This window comes from Marmota flaviventris, chromosome 11 (genome assembly GCF_047511675.1).
Source record: "Marmota flaviventris isolate mMarFla1 chromosome 11, mMarFla1.hap1, whole genome shotgun sequence".
In the NCBI taxonomy this organism is placed as follows: domain Eukaryota; kingdom Metazoa; phylum Chordata; class Mammalia; order Rodentia; family Sciuridae; genus Marmota; species Marmota flaviventris.
Window position 1 is genome coordinate 47,517,363 of NC_092508.1, and position 12,962 is coordinate 47,530,324.

The following is a 12,962-nucleotide window of genomic DNA, read 5'->3' on the forward strand; positions in this document are numbered from 1 at the left end:
TTCTTCTGGCTGAGTTTTAGGGATTATTCGACATCTTTAAAGGACATGGCTAAGTTGCTACCTGAGTTTCTGTTTAAATCATGTCCCATTGTCTGGGTAGGGGAACTTCCTGCTCTTTTGCCATTCTCCTGTCCAGTGCAAGGACCTATGTGTGGCCACATGCCAGATGTCCTGGGAAGTGAGCCCCACCTACTGGGAAGACTTCCCTGCTCAGAATCCTCGAACCCTCCTTTCAGGGTGTGCAGATGCATCAGATGCTCTATGGGTTTCACCTTCCGGAGGAAATTGCTCCTCAAGGAATTTTCTAAAGTAGTCTCATTGATTGTTCTTCCTTTGTCATAGATGTTGGTGTAGAAATCTCCCTTCCTCTTCAACCCTGGGATTCCACCGTGTTTGATTACCTTATTTTCTTCCACAACATGCTTTCATTTTTTTCTTTGATAGACTTTTAAAAAAAGCTATGATTAATATACTACACAGTTTGTCCATTTAAGTTATGAAATTCAGTGACTTCTAGTGTATTCACAGAGTTGTGCTACCATCATTGCAATATTAGAACAGTTTTGTCTCTCCATTTGTAGTCATTCCCCGTTCTCCCTCCCCCATAGCTCACCAGTCCTTGGCAATCATTAATCTATTTTCCATCTCTGTAGGTTTGCCTATTTTGACTGTTTTGTATATATAGAGTCATATAACACTGTACACATTGTTTGTGGTAAACTTTTACATGGTGTAATGTTACCAAGTTTCATCCAATAGTCATTAATAGTAAATAGTCTATTAGAACTTCCTTTTCATCACTGAATAAGAGTCCATGTGTGAATTTATCATATTATTTATCCATTCATCTTTTTATGGGTCTTTGGATTTTTACCACTTTTTGATATTACGAATACTGCTGTTATGAATATTTGTGCATATATTTCTGTATGTATATATGTTTTTATTTTTGGGGGGGTATGTGCCTTTAGATATAACTGCTTTGTCATGTGGTAATTCTTTTTAACATTTTGAGGAACTATAAAGCTGTTTTCCAAAATGACTGCACCATCTTACATTTTCAGTAGAAATGCATGAAGATTCCAATTTCTCTATAGTCTCTTCAACACTTGTTAACATCTGTCTTTTTGAGGATAGCTATTCTCATGGATGTAAAGTGATCTCTCTACATGATTTGAATTTTCATTTATCTAATCACTAAAGATGTTGAACATATTTTCATGTGTTTGCTGGTCACTTGTATAGTTTCTTTGGAGAAGTGTCTACTACGGCTATTTTTTTCCCCTTTTTTGGTGGTGTTGTGATTGAACCCAAGGCCTTGCACATATCATACTAATTCTTGAGTATGAGCATTGAATCAAGGACCTGTGGGTGTAGAGAAAATTCTAATTCACAAAAATCGAGATAAATGTATTGAAAAATGATCTTAGAAAAATAGTGATAATTCAGGGGAAAGAAAAAAAAAACAAGGGAAACCCACTTTGATGAGCATCTTTAGACAAATGTGAGATTTCCTGCAACCACAAAGGATGAAGTGGCATTAAATAAACAAATGAATAAATAAAATATTTGAACAGCAGGCTGCCTTGGTGCTCAGCTCTAAAACCTCTCAGCTGAGACATGCAGCTGGATGTGGGAGAGACTCTGGACTTCTTGGCTGCTAGACTGGGCCAAAAATATGTGCATTAAAATAAAAGATAGTTTCATGAAGTCCACCTTGTGTTGGCTCATCTCATGACTGACATGACCTCAGGAGTCAGCCCGTGTTCTGAGATTTTCTTTTGCAGGATATGGTTTTATAATTTTTCTGTCCTGGAAATATGAAACTACATCCTATATCAATGTCAAATATTCAGATAATAAGTATATTTTTGGTTAAAATGTAAAATTTATAAAAAGTGAATTTTGTACTGACTAGCACATTGAATAAAGAACCTAAACAATGAAAAAGTCCTCCGCTTCTTATACAATAGCCTCAGTGAGAGGGATTGGTTTAGTTTTTCTTTGCAGATAATAACAGAAATTGTAGAGGTTCACTAAGTTTGAACTGCTGGGGACATTAACTTGTTTAAACATAAATTGCTTAAATTCTAAAAATAGTTAATGGGATACTTACTACTCCTGTCTTCCAGATTATCTATGTTGCCATTGGTTTATTTCTCCTAGTCTAGCAGCGAGGGGTAGCAGGGTTGAGATTAGAAGCTTGAGAGTCCCATTCCAGTTCCTGCATTTATATAGTATACCCTGCTGCTTATTCTTGTCCAGAGAAGACAATAAAGCCTTTGTCTTGGTCAAAGTAAAAGTAGTCACATCCTATCAATCTTTTTATAATACATCTATTCTATGAAAGAATTTTCTACCTTAAAGCTAACAACCAGAGATTGGAAAGAAGGACAATTGATTTCTCCTTGCTCTTCTTTTTATTCACAGTACAACTAATAGGTTGTTTCTCCTTTTTAGGGCCAAGTGTTATTGAGTGGAGAGAAATGAAAGAGAAGCTCAGCAAAATAAATAAGTTAGCTCTGGAGCACTTATTATGTGATAGTGATTTCACTATTTCTTTGTATCAGGGATATGTGGCACTTTTGAGAGTTTTTAATCATTGAAAGAGTACTACTAAGAGGAAAAAACACTTGACTTTGTTGTCTACAATTAATACTTATGATGGTCATCAATAAAAATGATCAAAATTTCTTATCATCTATGGATAATTAGCTTATGTGTAACAACAATGATGAGAATCATTAATATCTGACAAATTATTACTATAGGTTTTATTTGATTTACTAGTCTAAATTATGTTCAAATATGCCCCGGTTCTTTGGTTCCGTGTCTGAAATTTTAAGCTGGAACATTCCATTCTTTCACCATCATTTTTTTCTTTATAAGTTATTGATTGAAGTCACACTTACTTTAATTCCTTCTGGGATTGGCTTAGGGTTATATGGTACCACGGGGTTATGTCAGTAATGGGAGTTGGGGGATTTAGGTAAGAGGAAGTACAGGAAAGCAAAATTTATCTCATAAGATGGCTGCTCAAATGTTAAATCAATACCCTGTAATGTGAATTACCCACATCCTCTTGATAAGGCCTTGAAAATCAGGATGGGGTCCTGGTTCCCCCTGCTATTAAAGATTAAACACCAGAGAAATGCGGAGGAAAGAAAACAAGTTTTATTTAAGGGATACAACACAAAAGGATTCTTGGAAAGAAGGGAACCCAGTAGTGTCTGGGACAGTGGGGGTGCCTTGCATTTTTACAGACCCTCCACCTCCTTTCTTTCCTGTGGACAGGCCCAAAAGGCTGGAAAGAGTAGCCGGGAGGGGGTAATCACTTTTTTTGTTCTTGTTGGAAAGTGTGATTCTTCCCCTCCCCCGGAGATGTTAGTGACTGCTTGATGGGTAAGTGCTATCTATGCAATTCCTTTTCTTTGATAATGAGTTACCTGTCCTTTACCCAGGTCTCACTCTGAAACGTGTTTGCTTACTTCCCTCTCCTTTGCATTTGTTTTTTCCCCCAAAAGTACATCCTGCTCAAATCCTCTAAGATTCTTGCTTTAATGCTCAATGACCTCACTGCCGATACATGGGAAATGTGTGAATCCCCTCAAATTATGATTATCATTGGCAACATGAAGCTATTTCCATAGAGATCTGTCCTTTTTTTTTTTCCCCATGGAAATGTGTAGAAATCTGTCCACTGACATCGGAGGCCTTGGAATGAATGTTCACCATTCTGTTGGAGTCATAGCCTCCATTTTGTGCTTTGATGCCATATTCTAGATCTTGCTTCTTCAGGTTCTTGCTCTATTTCTTTGTCTCTGACTCCATTTTACAGCCTTTTTCTCTCTCCTGCATCTTGCGTTTTTCTCTTGAAGCACCTTCATATTTCTTTCAAGCTAACAGTGTCTCCCTGCCGTCTGCTCTCTTCCTTTAGATTTTTTTTCTTTTACTGCTCCCTCATCTCTATTTCAGTCTTCTACTTTTTGAAACTCATTGCTACTGATATTGCCACATCTAGTTCAGATTTAGTTTTGATCTTGGAATTATTTGAAAGCATTATACTTATTTCAAAGCCATAGAACTCTACATAGGCCAGTTTAAGCTGTTTAATTTGAATTATGATGTTATTTCTCGGCTCCATTTCAAATCTTCTTATTATTGGTCTGGTTTATGGGTTTCCATCCTACAATTTTGTATCTAGATTTTCTTGCCTGGTCTATTCCTTGTGGTTTGAATATTTTTTTCATCATGCTGAGATGGATTTCATTTTGCTCCCTCTTATAGGTTGCCTCTTCCACTGGCTGTCACGTTATACTCTGTTGTGTATGGGCCACCCCTTTCTCATATTTACTTTGTAATTCTGAGGACTTGGAGATCCAGCCTACATGTGGTGTTTAGTCCACAACTTGTTAGAGTAAACTTTGGTTGGGTCCCAAAGTAGTGCAAGGGGCTCACTTACTCAGGGAGCAAGATTGAAGCATCAAAGTATGCAACAAACATGAGTGAAATTTACAGACTGAGGTTAGCCGGTGGTTACTTAACACTTAGCACATAGGTGTATTACAGGCTATGCTAAAAAAAAAAAAAAAATGGTGTTTTTATTGTACTCCTATTTGCCTTTCCCCTTGATATTCCTTAGTAAGTGGGAGGAAGGAAAATGATAATGAAAAATTACAAGGATCACTGTACTACTCTTGCATACATGGCATTAATCCTTTCTGTTTTCTTTCTAAACTTCTTAATTTTATTACTTTCTTATACTCAAACTTGAAAGGTTATTTTTTTCTGTAAATCTATGTTTGTGTCAATTGTTCATTTTTGAACCAAAATGAACACTTTGGTTCAAAATATGACCAGAAGGATGTAGATTTAGACATTTGCTTAATCCTTCACTGTATAGTGGTGGTGTACACTGATTGGCAGTCACATCCGGAAAACAGAGCAGGGAAGAAGAACCCCCAAATAAATAAGGAAAATAACAAAATGCATGGCTACTGAAGTAGATTCCAGTTGCTCTCACTTCATGTAGTGTCTGAACTTTAATAAGTTACTTAAACTCTTTGAGCCTCAAGATTTTCACAAAATAGGCTAATGAAACCCATTTGCATGACTTCAGGGGAGAAGACACTAATACATACAAAAATGCCTTGCATTTTTGACCCTTTCTGGCCTATCCAACAGATTTCATAGAATTGTAGATTTCTTTTTCTCTTTTGAGTTTGTCCTTCCCAAACGGTTTTATTTTCTCTAAATTTACTGCCAATGTCACATTTCAGAATCCCTTCAACTTTCATCTTAACTGTATTTACCTCTAAACTCGTTTTCTCGTTCCAGGTCATTCTTCACACCACTTCAATGTTTTTCTAAAATACAACATGACAATGCCACTACCCTGCTTAGATTTTGCCTACCTCTATATTATCTTAGAGTGATTCTCAACTGTCTCCTAAGGCCCTTGATGGATGACATTCTATGTATAGAGAGATACTTCAGAAATATCCCCAGTGCTATAAAAATATTCCCAGCTCATTCAGTTCTTTACATCTTTAGAAAACATTTTAGAATTTGAAAAGGAATAAAGAGGAAAATTCCTGAAAAATCTATTTATAATTATTAATTAAATATTATTTTTACTATTATTTTATTAATGATGATTGATTACATGGGTCTTGTGGTAAGCCAGATAAGCTTTTGAGATAGATAAAATAACAAGAATTACTTCAGCAATTTATATTTCTATATTTCCTTAGACTATGCTTGTATTCAGTATTGATTTCCTGCAACTTATTTTATGTCAATATGCTTTCCTCAAAAGAAGAGACAGAGGTTTCAAATAGAATTCTCAGAACATAGGGCATATAGGAGAGTAAATCTCCTTAAAATAATAAAAACATTCTATTATTTCTTAATAATTTATTATTATACTTGTTACTTTTCTTTAGAAAATAGTATAACATCTATTCATGGAAAAAACATTAAGAGGGTATGTTTGATAAGATTGCAGAGTGTATAAAGTTTTTGTTTCAGGGGCTGGGGTTGTGGCTAAGCGGTAGAGCGCTTGCCTAGTACATGCAAGGTGCTGGGTTTGATCCTCAGCACCACATAAAAACAAATAAAGAAAAGGTATTGTGTCCATCTACAACTAAAAAGTTAAAAATAGAGTTCTTGTTCTTACATCAATAGTTTTAAAAAACACCTTTGTTGAGGTATAATTGATATACAAAGAAGTACAACATTTATTGTGTATAATTGATTGAGTAGGGACATACACAAACAGCCATGAGATAATACCACAGTCAAGATCAGAGACATATCCAGTACCTCCCCAAGTTTCCTTGTGTTCTTCTTTTCTTTTTGATGGTAAGAACACTAAACATGAGATATAACTTCTAATAATGTTAATGTGCACAATGTTTTTTTTTGTTGTTTTTTGGTTTTTTTTTTTTTTTTTTAGCTATAGAGACACTGTTGTACCTCAGATCTCCAGAATCTAATAATCTTGTGTAATGTAAACTTCACACCCAAGAAACAACAGCTCCCTACTTCCCCTACTGCTAGCCCATGGCAGCCACCATTATATTCTGTGCTTCTGAGTTACTAAATAGGTTTATAAAATAAATAAGTGGGCCTTTTTCCAGAGTCAGGTCCAATCCATATAATTGACTCTACCTGACCTCAAAGAGATATGTTTTTTCTTGTACTCTTCTCAGTATTGAATTTTTAACTTCAGTAGACCAGGAGTGTATTTTCCTTTCCTAACCTTTGAGGTCAGGGAGGAACTACACAACCAACATAGTTGGTAAAAAGCTTTTGAATAAATCACTGTATTTGTTATTTGAGGTTTTGAGTTTTTATTGATTTTGGTCTTTATTATTTTTAAGAGTATTACATTTGCCATTTTGAAAATGTTGTAAAAAAGACCAATTTTTGGCAAATTGTTGGTGCTTGGATTTTTTTCATAGTAGTGTGCAAACCTTTCACCAGTTATGCCAAGATTTGATATATGTTCATTTTACTTGAGCTATGACATGCATCTTTTAGGCTGTAGTGTCAGTGTCAGAGAATATCTTTACCTGTTGAGCTATGTTCTTCTTGGCAGTCTGTAATGGGGAAAACATTTGTCTGAATTTTGCCCAATATACAGAAGGCTAGTTCTACAATTCAATCATTTTCTTATAAGGTTTGATTCTTCCTTAAAGGTAAATAAATCAGAGGAAAAGGTTTTGCCATTTTTCATTTACATCTTCAGGCATAAATAGTATTTTATACTAGCTCTGACATTAAATAATTACTTAACTTTAAAATTTAGAGAATCATGGAGAACTTTTAAGATTCCTTCTAGTGGAAAACATCCAGACTTGATGGTAGTAGCTAGGACATGGATTTTGATGTTAAATGTCCAGGGATGTGATTATTAGCTGTGATCAGTTACTAGCTGTGTGACCTTGGCCAGTCATGCCTCTGTGTCTTCACTCACAAGATGGTAATGGCACCCACCTCATGGACTAAAGGTGATATGATCAAGCACCGTGGTCAGTTATCAGTATAGTGATAATCATCATCATGAACATCATTACATACTATGGAATGAGACAGTAGACCCTGAAAGTACTGGTTGCATTAAGAGAGAAATGGCCAGGAGAGAAAAGCAATACTGTCCAGTGAAATCATCTATCTTGATGACAGACTGAAGAGCTTCACAGGTTTGTTGGCAATTGACAGCTTCCTCTATACTCTTCCTAAGACCCCTTCATTCTTGGTAGGTGTATCCAGCATTTGCTTGACATGAGTAACATATGGCCCATATGTTCCTTAGGCTCCTCTATTACCTATTTTAATTGCTGAATTCTTTTTTTTTTACAGATTTATTTATTTATTTATTCGTTGTTCAAAACATTACAAAGCTCTTGACATATCATATTTCATACACTGGATTCAAGTTGGTTATGAACTCCCAATTTTACCCCAAATACAGATTGCAGAATCACATCGGTTACACATCCAAGAATTCTTTAAGATCTGAGTTTCTTTTCTTGGATTATTTATGTTTGAGGCATGCATAGGTAGAAATAATGATTGTAAACTTCTTTTGGTTATTATAGAAAAACATAGTTATTTACACAAATAATGTCAACTGTTATTTCTGTTTCGAAATCAAATGTAAATTATAGATGTCAACTTTCACCTTCATAAACTATTCTTTCATGACAATCTTCATTTTTAACATCATAGGTTTGTTTTGCAATGTAATCCAGAGAAGGAAAATATTAGTTGAGGATTTGAGTCTGGCTATTTCTGATTAAAATCAAAGGAATAATTCTTCCAATAAGAATAATTCTCCAATAATTATCCAACATTTGAAACATTTTGTGTATATTACATCTGTGACTAACATATTGTTATGACAATATACTAACTTAATTGTATAGTTGAAATCTTCCAAACCAGATGTAAAACCTTAAAAAGATTATAATCATTAAAAAGCAAAGTTTGTATTCTTAAATAAATTTAATATAATTAAATAATTTGTATTTAATAAAAAATACAAAACTCTGGTCCCTATTTACTCTGGTCCCTATTCTTATTCATTCTATTATGAGTATACATTGACCAAATAAATGTTTGAATGTTCTCTCAGATATGTGAATGCTAACATACAATGGAGAGGTGAAGAAAATAGAAGTTCAGTGGATTTAACAGAGGGGAATGAAGGGAAGGGAGGGGGATGGGAATTGAAAAGGGAGTAGAATGAGTCAGACATCACTTTCCTATGCTCATACATGAATACACAACCAGTGTAACTGCACATCATGTATAACCACAAGAATGGGATCCTAATTAGAATAAGTTACACTCCATCTTTGTATAATATGTCATATATTATGTCAAAATGCACTTTATCCTTATGTATATCTAAAAAGAACAAATTAAAAAAAAAGAACCAAATATTCAAATGCTTTGGATAAAGTTTTATATGTTTATTTTACCCCTTCAAAAATTATAAAGGTTCTCTAAAGTGAGTACTCATAAAAAATAAACTACATTGTTTCTGGTTCCGTATTTTCTAATTTTCCCTGTATCTAAAGAAAACAAATTGGCTATTTTTAAAAGTAGCAATTAAAATACTCATTAACATCATTAGTAAAATTATATAATAATAATTATAGAAAAATATAAACATTTATTCAAAGTAATGGATAATTTCCTTAGGATATTGTTAGTTTATTAAAATAAAATGTCAGTGTAATCTACACATTTGAAAATTCAATATACTGGGAAGATTAATTATATATTAAAATAAAGAGAAGATTCTATGTTATATATTTACATGATACATAATCTTACCTGCCTACAACATAATCCTGGTAAAACTGTAAAGGTGGTTTAGGAAGTATAATAAAATACTGGAAGAACCCTTTGGAGTACCTCCAAATGGATTTTATATAATTGCCTACAGCAATGAGATTCAATAATGTTTTGGCTATTGTGCTCTTATTCTCAGGGTGCATTAAAGCTTTCCCTTGCCAGAAAGCCACAGCTTTAACAATGTTAACACTGTTGCTTGGCTTCATTTTGTCCATCTGGAGAATGCCTACCTTCCTCTTCAGTGGTAGTAGACTTCTTCTGTCAGTCATTAAGGTTTTTAATCATCCACAATGTTCTTGGAAAAGTGAAGGGGAAATGGCATTCTAACAAGTCAGCTAGATAACTCACCAGTTTCACTTGTCTTGATCCAAGGTGCTCCCCTTTGCCCTACTGACAATTTAAATCTACTTCTTTAGGTTTGCATGAGCATGTGACAACTTGCCTAATGAGAGTAAGAATCTTAGCTTCCATGGAAGATTCTACCTTACTATATACAGACATAGCTAAGTATTGTAAAGATCTGACTTAACATTTTCAGAATGGTCATAAATAGAAGAGAAACAAAATATAATTGAACAAAAATTAAGGTACTACATCTTATTTGTGGGTCAGTGTTAAAATGATGCTTAGAGATAAACTTAGAGCCTCAACTGCACTTCCTACAAAGTAGAAAAAAGTTATGTGTTAAGTCAAGAATTAGAAAAGAAAAATAGTCCACAACAGCAGCAGCAACAATACAACAACAGAAAAATAGGAGTAAAGTAAAATAAAGATAAGAGTAGAAAATAATTGGCTAGAAATGTTAAAAATAATTTGTTCAGTTGGTGCAGTGGTGCATGCCTCTAATCCCAAGGACTCAGGAAGCCGAGGCAGGAGGATTGCAAGTCCCAGGCCAGCATGCACCTTAGTGAGATGTATCTCAAAACAAAAAATAGTTTTTAGAAAGATCTGACGATGTACCTCAGTGGCAGAACACTCCTGGCTTCAACAATCTCCATTATCAAAAACCAAAACAAAAAACAGTTCAAAATGTAACACGGTTATTGTAATAAATGATTAACTGCATAAATCCTTAGCAAGAATTATCAAGAATTGAAGGAAAAAATCATAAATATGTTTATGTCACAAAAAGCAACATGACCTGATATAAAACTTAAAAAACAATTGCAAAAACTTGTGAGAATTTTATGCCAATATGTTCTGTATAATTTTATATCAATATATCCCATATCGTTATATGAAATACAGAACATTGTAGTAAAAGTAAATGAGGAAATTAAAAAAAAATTAGAATTCAAATAAACCAATAAAAATTAAAGAGATTAAATCGGTATCCAAAATCTTGCTTGACAAAAGATACCAGGCCTAGACGATCTTATAGATAAATTTTACCAAACTTTCAATAATTTTTTTTCTAATATCTTTATTATGAATAGATTCAAAATAGTCTTTTTAGTTAAAAAAAAAGCAAAGGTTTCTCCAGCAATTTGAGTTTACTATTAATTTGATTAAAAAAAAACCAGAAGAACTGTAGTACAGAAAAACGAAATTATAGGCCAATCTCACTTATGAACAGAAATAGATGCTTCTCTAAATACTGTAAAAAATCAATAATATATCTCAACTTATTGGTAGGCATCAGAAATTCAAGACATTTTCAATATAAATCCATTGAAAAGGGTGAGGAATCATTTCTGTGGATGCAGAAAAGGAACTGATTAGATCACCATTCATCAGGAAAAAAACTATTAGGAAATAGTGGAAAGGAACTTCATTTTATAAAGTGTATCTAAAATGTTTTGATAGCAAGCTTACAGTGATGAATCTGTACAAACACTCTCCAGTTGAGTCAAGAGCAAGACAAAAATGCTATCATTGAACTATGTGAGTGTGAATTATCAAGAAATAAAGGCCCAGGTTAATATCAAGTATAGGTTTTTTCTTTTTTTAAATTTTTTTAAGTTGTAGTTGGACATTTATTTATTTATTTTTATATGGTGCTTTGAGGATCAAACCCAGTGCCTCACATATTGTTAGACAAACATTCTGCTTCTGAGCCACAAATCCTGATGGATATAAAAGTATATGTGGAGAAGCTTACAGATCATTTTAACTATGTTAATATCCTTTTATTCCCTGTAAAGGTTTTAAGCTGATAGAATATCTACCATAAAATTAAAATCTCACACATTTCTCAACTTTACTTGCTGTATTATAAGATTCTTATTGCCAGTAATTGTTTGCAGTATTTGGAACAGAAATGGGAAAATGATCTGAGGTCTTTGGTGAAAGATTTCCATGTAGATGTGTCTCTCTGTAGACATCTCATCCAAGAGATTTATGAAATACTGAAGGAATCTGTTGTATTCATTTGAGTAGTATTCATTTGAGAAAATTTTTGTAATGAGGGTCCTAACCAATGTGATAAAGAGGCCAATGAAATAGAATATTGGAATGCAAATGTGTCCACCTCTTTTTTCATATGCTATAATTAAAAATAAAGAAAACCCATAAGAATCCCTTAGAACTTTGAGTTTAGAAATTTCCTTACAAAAACAACAAAAATAATCAATTAAAGTCCTACACATGAATAATTGCTAACCAGAACCTGTAGCATGTAAGAAAAATTCTGTTTAAAGCAGTATATAAAATTTATGATACCTAGGATTATATCTAACAAATAATATATAAGTTCTATATAGAGGAATTCATAAAATAATATGGAAGGATATAAAATAAATGTTATTATTTATTACTAATATTATTTTATCCATTATTTTAAAAGTTATCCTTTTGCAGTTTCCAACTGTATGAAATTAAAATATAATGATTTTTCTCCCTGAAAGCTGTTTCTAATTCCCATGGAAGAAAAAAGGGCCCATAATAGATAAAAGAATTCTGAAGATAAGTAAAATCAGGGGTCCTTCTCTCTCAGTTGTGAATATATTTAAAACCAGAAATCAAGGTTATTGTTGCAAGAATAGTCATAAAAACACAATGAGGAAACCAGAATTAGTATTAGGGAAAGATACATATATGGATATGGGCAGACTTAGGTGCAGTGGCATTTTAAATAAGTGCCACTATGATCAGCTGATCATTATTTGGTACCTGGATAACATGATTTGCATAAAAAATGTTACAGTTATCTCAAGTTGTAACAAAGGTATTTTCCAGGCAGAGTAAATACTTCAATGTGAATATTACATTTTAACATTTTTGAAGAAAATATGACCTAATATCTTTGTGACATCAAATTCTAGTGAGTACTAACTCTGATACAGATGGATATAAAAGTATATGTGGAGAAGCTTACAGATCATTTTAACTATGTTAATATCCTTTTATTCCCTGTAAAGGTTTTAAACTGATAGAATATCTACCATAAAATTATACATGAAGCCAAGATAACTCTTACATATTACTTATATTTTTTTGTATGTTTGAAATGTTTAAAATGACAAAGGAATGATTGTTCTCTTAACAAAGAGATTGTTTTCTGAACAAGGAGAATACTTCTACAACTGGGTAATTTTTTCCGTCAGTGAAATATAGTTGAGAAAACTGGTGAACAAGTAAGTGGAAAGTTTAAT